The sequence below is a fragment of the Mytilus trossulus genome, chromosome 7 (genome assembly GCF_036588685.1).
Source record: "Mytilus trossulus isolate FHL-02 chromosome 7, PNRI_Mtr1.1.1.hap1, whole genome shotgun sequence".
Classification (NCBI taxonomy): domain Eukaryota; kingdom Metazoa; phylum Mollusca; class Bivalvia; order Mytilida; family Mytilidae; genus Mytilus; species Mytilus trossulus.
Genome location: NC_086379.1, coordinates 8917009 through 8923497, shown reverse-complemented (window position 1 = coordinate 8923497; position 6489 = coordinate 8917009). Strand labels below are relative to the sequence as shown.

Below are 6489 nucleotides of genomic sequence, written 5' to 3'. Positions count from 1 at the left end.
ATTGTGGTATATTGTTTAGCGGTGAAAGATCAGACATTTCCTCGTTTGTTTTAATCTCAAAGCCCCCTATACATGTAACAGACGTATGATAATTCAGGACTTCTCATTTGTTATGTGTTATGGGAGTATATGTTTGTTCATTTAATGAAATTCTTCATGGTTAATTTTTTATTAACCAGACTGTACAAAATGATTAACAAAATGGGCATGTTTTTGCTTAATTTGAGAGGAAATCAACACAATTATCATATTGGACATGAATGTAGAACACTTGCAAAGTCAAAATTGAGTCTTTGATGCGGCTTAATTATAAGTGTTCAATAACCGATTCAGTTTATAGGAAAAAAATGTCAAATCCACTACAGCCTGAATTCATTCGGAAAGAGTAAAATATCTTTAGACCATTTCAATCCTCATCGTCTTTCCCGCGATTTGTATATCTCCGATTGATATTATAGGCAACAAATACACAATCAACGACCAATTACACGGTTGGAATATTTGGAACAGAACTAAGTATCATCCCGAGAACTATAAAATTAGGAATGGAAATAGGGAGTGTGCCAAAGAGACAACTACCCAAACATAGAGCAGAATCTTTGATTTTTTGTTCACCTAACACTTTTTTTCAAACAATTTATGCTAAAAAATTTAACTGAAACGCGACGTGTTATACAACGTGTTTTCCAGCATTAAAAATATTGTATATGTCAATATACTGATTGATGATTTGTGTAAGCAATTGAGGAAAAAATGTACGACAATAAGAAAAGAATTAATGCAAAACTAATGTATATTCACAAAAAAAACCAAACGCAAATACATTTTACCAAAAACAGAAAGTTAAATTATACAATTTAAAAACGTGTACTCCTTACCTGTGTTCTAGTAAAGACAACAGTTAGCAATACTAAGACTAACAACATGCCTAATTTTGAAAGATCACTCTATCATGTCTATGGTCAATTTCCAAACGCAGAAACTCTTATCGTTAGTTAATGTTCTAACACTATGTATAATATTATATCCGCATTTTGTAACAGTTTTATTTATAAGGTTAAACATGAAGGAAAATGTTAATAATTTGCAGTTAATCAAACGTAAAAGTACTTTTTCAAACATCCTAAGAATATACAAATTTAAGCAGCATATTGTGCACACAATGATTAAATACAATTGGTTTAATTATATACAGATTGACTTTGCAGAAAAATGTAAGCGGATTTTGAAATTTACCATGAACAATTATTTGATCAACATATATTCTCCGTATAGTGGAATACCGTATATAATACATATGACACCAGCTGAAGAATTAAGAATAGGACAAACTTATTGTTGTATAATAGTATTCGTTTTAAAATGAAATACGATTGTCTGTTCTTTCGATTGACCAAATGCTTTACGTTTGAAACAAGAAGAAATGCATTGTGGAATATGCACAATAATGGATATTTTAAATCTGAACAAGGAACTGCATGAACATGGTTGTTTCGTTCCAAATATCAATTACATATTACCATAAAAGAAACTTGTCGGTAACGTTTTAGGTTTACTGCATTAGGAAATGTAGATTTTTCATAATAGGTTCATTATGGTTAGTTTAACATTCAAAAGTGCATACACTGTTAGTATGTTATATTATAGGTCATTTCATGAAATAACGACTTAGATGTACTTCATATTGCAACATGCAACTAATAAGTGGGTCATTAGAATACTTAACTTTACGACAAATGATTTATATGTTCCAACTGTGCATTTTTTTAAATTCTTTTAAAGGCATTCCAGCAAAATTTCGGAAGCAGTCATGATTTCATTGCACAACTATGTCATGATTTAAACGTATACTTCTTGTAATGTGCCATAATGGAGACAATCGATCAAAATAATCGGGTATCTGATATAACGTCGGTTAATAAGGTTAACAACTGCGTGAAAAAGTAAAACAACAGCGATACTATTCTCCAAAGGTGATCAAAACCCATAATTCTTTTGTAAAATGACATAAACATACACTCAAAGACAACCAAAGAATGGAAAATAACTACACACTTCTTTAACTTTTTGACTTTGTACAAGCATTTCCTTACGTCGACGATGGCTAAACCAGGTTCAACCCACCAGTTTATTTTTTCAAATCTGAGGACTGTCCTTGTTTGTATCCAAAAAGTCCGTACAAAGGTTCATGCTGACTCATCTGGATGTTCTACAAAGAGATTGTCCACTCGATTGACAGTTACTCTGTCCGAAGTTGACGATTGTGCCTGATGTTCATATGATGAAATCATAATCTTTCAGTCAGTTTAATTGAAGTCTGGAGCTGGCATGTCAGTTAACTGCTAGTAGTCTGTTGCTATTTATGTATTATTGTCATTTTTTTAATTTTCTTTGGTTACATCTCCTGATATCAGACTCGGACTTCTTTTGAACTGAATTTGAATGTGCGTATTGTTATGCGTTTATTTTTCTACATTGGTTAGAGGTAAAGGGGAGGGTTGAGATCTCACAAACATGTTTAACCCCGCCGCATTTTTGCGCCTGTCCCAAGTCAGGAGCCCCTGGCCTTTGTTAGTCTTATATTATTTTAATTACGCTTAAGTAAAGGAAAGGTAAGGAAAAGGATAAAACATGCCTCATAGAAGAACAAGTGATCAGTGTGCTTCAGTTATGCTTTTAGAAACATCTTTGTTGAATTTGGAGACAGTCTATTCTTTTATTCATATTCAGCAAATTGTCGATGTCTAGAAACGCAATAATTTGTTTAATGGAAATCCTTGTCGCAGGGGACTTTGAGCATGTCCGCTATCGACGACATATAACTTAAAAAATTCCTCCACGTGAGATTGGTCACCGAATGTGTACTTGCACGATAAACACACCAGTCCTTCGTTTTTTTATGGCTCAATTTGTGTTCTCTCTGAATGACTTTATGAATTTTTAAAGTCTTTTTTACCCTAAATTGGGAATTTTATATCATGTCTTTAACTGTCGCTTTTAAACATAATATGCTTATCGCCTTTTCAGGTAGATCTAAGCATGATACACGTTTCAAACAACATTATTCTACAGCGTAGTGGAAATGTACACTTGATATATAAAAAAGAAAATGTGCTATGATTGCAGATGTGACACATCTTCACAAGCGAGCAGATGACACAGAAAATCAACACCTATAAGTCATCATATGCCTTTCAAAAATGAGCAAAGTCTATGCTGCATAGTCAGCTATAAATGACTCCGAAATGACAATTGTTGAACATTCAAATGTGAGAACTAACCGCCGTATTCATATTCAAAATAATGAATGACAAATATGTAACACACCACCAATGAACAAACTGGATTACAGGCTCCTTATTTGTTTCTATATAAAATAAATATGCTAAAAAGAAATCATTAAGAACGTAATCAGCTTTATTTTGCCAAACCTTTCGATATTTTGGGTTTACAATGCTCTTCAACTTATAGGTTTACGTGACCTTCTGGTTTTTTTTTTTATTATCGTTCAAGAGTCACTGCTGAGTTGTTTGAAGAGCATAGTACAGAATAGTTTATGTCCCAACCAATATGTGCAACTAATGTTTAAACACCTGTCACAGTCAACTGATTAGTTCAATATCTGTATAAAAGTTATCCCTGAAAAGATAATGCATCAGTTTCATTGAAAAGATAATGCATTATTTTCCCTGAAAAGATAATTCTATTTTTTCCAAAAAAACATAATAACGACACGTTATAAAATGTAGGTGTCTTTAGCGCTTTTCCCGATTTACCTTCACCAGGAATGACCTAAAAATGAACCTTAAAACTTTTAAAACAATTTTACTAGATTTTTTCTACTTTATTGAAAGTTCACAAATAGTCATCATACAGTGATCGAATACAACAAAAACATTGTTTGTTATTGTTTGTTTTCCATTTAAAAATTAATGAGCACTAAGAAGTAAATTGAGGTAAATCCAGCAAAATGATACCAATGTTCGAAAACATTTTAAACAAATTAAACCGATGAAACGGCACCATATAAACCATTCGTTTCTCATATGAAACCATATATTCGATCATAGCAATTACTTTTACTGTCAAAAATAAATTCAATACACACAGCAATGCCAAAGCTAACTATTTAATTAGTTATAAAGTACTTTCGTGACGGTTACCACATATACCATTCGTACAATACAGGATCTATACAATAGTGAAAGCAGCCCTGTTTACAACATTTTTTGTTTTGCGCACAGTTATCATCGCTTTTACATAATCGTATAGACTTTCCATAACAATTCCTTTGTTTAAAATGGTCTGCAGGACATTTCTGGGGTCGTGTACCTGAAATAGTAAAATATACATTTGTAAAAAAACAAATAATTTATTTATTTTTGATGTAGTTAAAAAGAAAAATATACTATGATTGTCATTTAGGCAATTGTTTACTAGTGACCAACTGACGCAGAAATTAGCAACATTATGGTGCCATTGGGATTTTCATGATGAGTAAGAACCAAACCGCATATCAATCTATAACAAATTCCGAAACAACATGTGTATAACAATTTACAAAAGAACAAAACTTACTGCTTGGTATATTTACAAAACAATATACAGAAAATAAAGATGTTATATAGCATTAAACTACAACAACAAAAGTGTAGGCTACTAATTTGGACAGGTATACACAGAACATGTCAGGGTTAGATATGTTTGCAGGTTACGAACCTTTTTCCCTAATCTGATACAGTACAACATAATTCTAAACTAAAATAATCAGTCGAGAAGTTTAAATCACCAGAAGAATACAGAGCAGCCAAACCCACTAAATAGATCAGGAAGACACAAATAATATATCTGGGAGTACAGTTTCAGAAAGATAAATCAAAACATGACTATTTTTTACCAGGAAATAAACTTGCATCTAACACTTGCATGTCAGTACACAAATTATGGTATGACAGTGTTTCGGATGTCATCAGGATTTGATACCTCAACATGAGTTATCTATGTCGCAGATATTCGTAGTTCTGTTTTCTCTATTGGGTCTTTCAATGGAATAAACGTCCTACCTTTACAGCAAACTCCTAATCTGCCGATCTGGGGATTAGTCTTGCAGTAGTAACCTTTTGGACAGACTCTATCACTCGATCCACAATAATGATTTGGCAAAGGATTTCCTATTTCGCAATCTATAATGTGATGAATGTTATATATATAAACCAGTACAGACAATGCAAACATGTTAAATTGATATGCATAAAAGAGGGACCAAAGATACCAAAGGGACAAACTGACAACGCCATGGCTAAAAATGAAAAGGACAAACATAAAAACAATAGTACACATGAAACACCATAGAAAACTAAAGAATACACAACACGAACCCCACCAAAAACTAGGGGTGATCTCAGGTGCTCCGGAAGAGTAAGCAGATCCTGCTCCACATGCGGCACCCTTCTTGTTGCTTATGTGATTACAAATCCGGTAAAAAGTCTTATTCGGTAGATCAAATTCATGAAAGGGAAGGGGATTGTAGTTACGACGTAAGGAACATATCCGATATCATTTGTGAAACGGTTATTCCATAACGGTCAACCAACTCGTGATGACATCCGTAAAATTTACATAAACTGTGATTGACTCTATATGACGCTTTTATATATATTTCTTTTTTTTTTACAAACATGGAGAGTAAATGGAGAGTTGTCTCATTGGCACTCACACCACATCTTCATATATCTATGATTGAAAGAAGTGAAAGAATATTGACGGTGAAAACATGTCACGTTTACAAGAGTTTCTTTGAAATGTTGTTTTCTAGGATGTAATTTTTTTCCTAAAAACAATAAAAAAAAATGAGTCGAAAAAAACATAAAAACGAGAGAAATATTAGATTATCATGGGTGGTACCATGCATTCATTATCTAGTCACGCTAGGAAAAATTGTTTAATTTTTCAATGTTGATGTAAATTGTACAAGTTCTTTTATTTAATGATATAAGGCACTTTATTACCTATACAGAAGCTACAGCAAGGTGGAGGTCCACAACATCTTGCACAGACCTTCGGTTCTAGATACAATAAAATAAATATAAATGGCAATTTGTACATGAGCACTACACCGCTATGATATTTTTATTTGTAAATTGTTAAAAAGATAAGAGAACATTCAATTAGAAAATTTAACAAAAATACTGAATTTTAGGGTATATAAAAAAATAGACAGTCTTTATATAGTATCAAGTCAATCATTTTACTTATTCAAACATTTAATGAAACCAACTCAATGAAAAACAACTATTATACTCCTAACTTGAAACATACATTTTGCATGGAAAATAGTTGATTTGACCTTGTTTATAACTAACCAAACCTCCTACTTGCATTACATTCCAATGACATAGAATTTTCCACCAGAACCCAGTGATTAATTATAACTGACTAATGGTATGGTAAAATCATCGAGGACTTAAAAAAAAACAATTGACAAAACAA

The 6489-nt window shown here is 32.3% G+C and overlaps 1 long non-coding RNA gene across 1 annotated transcript; it reads right to left on the bottom strand.

Annotated features, from left to right (window-relative positions):
• Positions 1-4133: 4133 nt before the first annotated feature.
• On the bottom strand, positions 4134-6067 carry LOC134726806 (uncharacterized). The gene is made up of 3 exons (XR_010108643.1): positions 6009-6067; positions 5064-5183; positions 4134-4332 (listed from the first exon to the last, which is right to left on the bottom strand). It is a non-coding gene; the product is annotated as an uncharacterized LOC134726806 (long non-coding RNA).
• Between the last annotated feature and the right edge of the window lie 422 nt (positions 6068-6489).